Source organism: Gobio gobio (assembly GCF_949357685.1).
Source record: "Gobio gobio genome assembly, chromosome: 7".
In the NCBI taxonomy this organism is placed as follows: domain Eukaryota; kingdom Metazoa; phylum Chordata; class Actinopteri; order Cypriniformes; family Gobionidae; genus Gobio; species Gobio gobio.
This window is the reverse complement of record NC_137103.1, coordinates 53,069,986-53,071,244: the sequence shown is the minus strand read 5'-3', so window position 1 is coordinate 53,071,244 and position 1,259 is coordinate 53,069,986.

The window sequence follows — 1,259 nt, the reverse complement described above, 5'->3', positions numbered from 1 at the left end:
GTGTGTAGAGTTTTGACATGAGCCAAATTCCGCAAAAACGTGTGAACAATAGGCAAAAACTTTTATATTTTTAGTATTTTTTTCCTTATTTTTATTAGTTTTATAATAGTATAATACTTTTTATTTCAATATGAATAGTTTGCTTAATTTTATTTCATTTACTATATCACATTAAACTAAATGAAAATGAGAAATGTTGCCTTACTGAAAAAATAATTATGTTTTTTAATGTTTAATATGATTTCAGTTTATTTTATTACATGTAACTAGAGTTTGTCTTATGGTTTTAGTGAACTATAATCACTCTATTGATGCAAACGTGTGTGTGTGTGTGTGTGTGTGTGTGTATGAATTTGTGTGTGTCAGAATGTATGAGTGTGTCTGTGTGAGTGTGTGTGCGTGCATGCGAGTGTGTGTACGTGTTTGAGTGTGAGAGAGAGAGTGTGTGTGTGAGTCTGTGTCAGAATGAGTGTGTGTGTGTGTGTGTGTGTGTGTGTGTGTGTGATTGTGTGTGGGTGTCTGTGATGTATGTGTGTGTGTGTGAGAGAGAGAGAGTTTGTGTGAATGTTTGCGTGTGTGAGAGAGAGAGTGTGTGTTTAATGTATGAGTGTGTTTGTGAGTGTGTGTGCGTGTCTGTGATTGTGTATGTGTGTGTGTGTGCGTCTATGATTGTTTGCATGCGAATGTGTGTACGTGTGTGAGTGTGAGAGAGAGTGTGTGTGTGTAAGTGAGTCTGTGTCAGAGTGAGTGTGTGTGTATGTCTGTGTGATTGTGTGTGTGAGTGAGTCTGTGTACGAGAGAGTGTGTATGTGTGTGTCTGTGATAGTGTGTGTGTAATGTATGAGTGTGTGTATGAGTATGTTTGTGAGTGTGTGTGCGAGTGAGTGTGTGTGTGTGTGTGTGTGTGTGTGTGTGTGTGTGTGTGTGTGTGTGTGTGTGTGTGTGTGTGTGTGTGTGTGTGTGTGTATGTGTGTGTGAGTGAGTGAGTGAGAGTGTGTGTTTAATGTATGAGTGTGTGTGTGTGTGTACGTGTGTAATGTATGAGTGTGTGATTGTGTGAGTGAGTCTGTGTACGAGTGAGTGTGTGTGTGTGTGTGTGTGAGTGTGTGTGATTGTGTGTGCGTGTCTGTGATTGTGTGTGTGTGTGTGTGTGTGTTAGAGAGAGTGTGTGTGCTAACAATGCAAACATGAATATACAAGGATAGGCATTTAGGGAAAAAAATGTATCATCTTTATGATAAAAATAAAAAGAGGAAAGT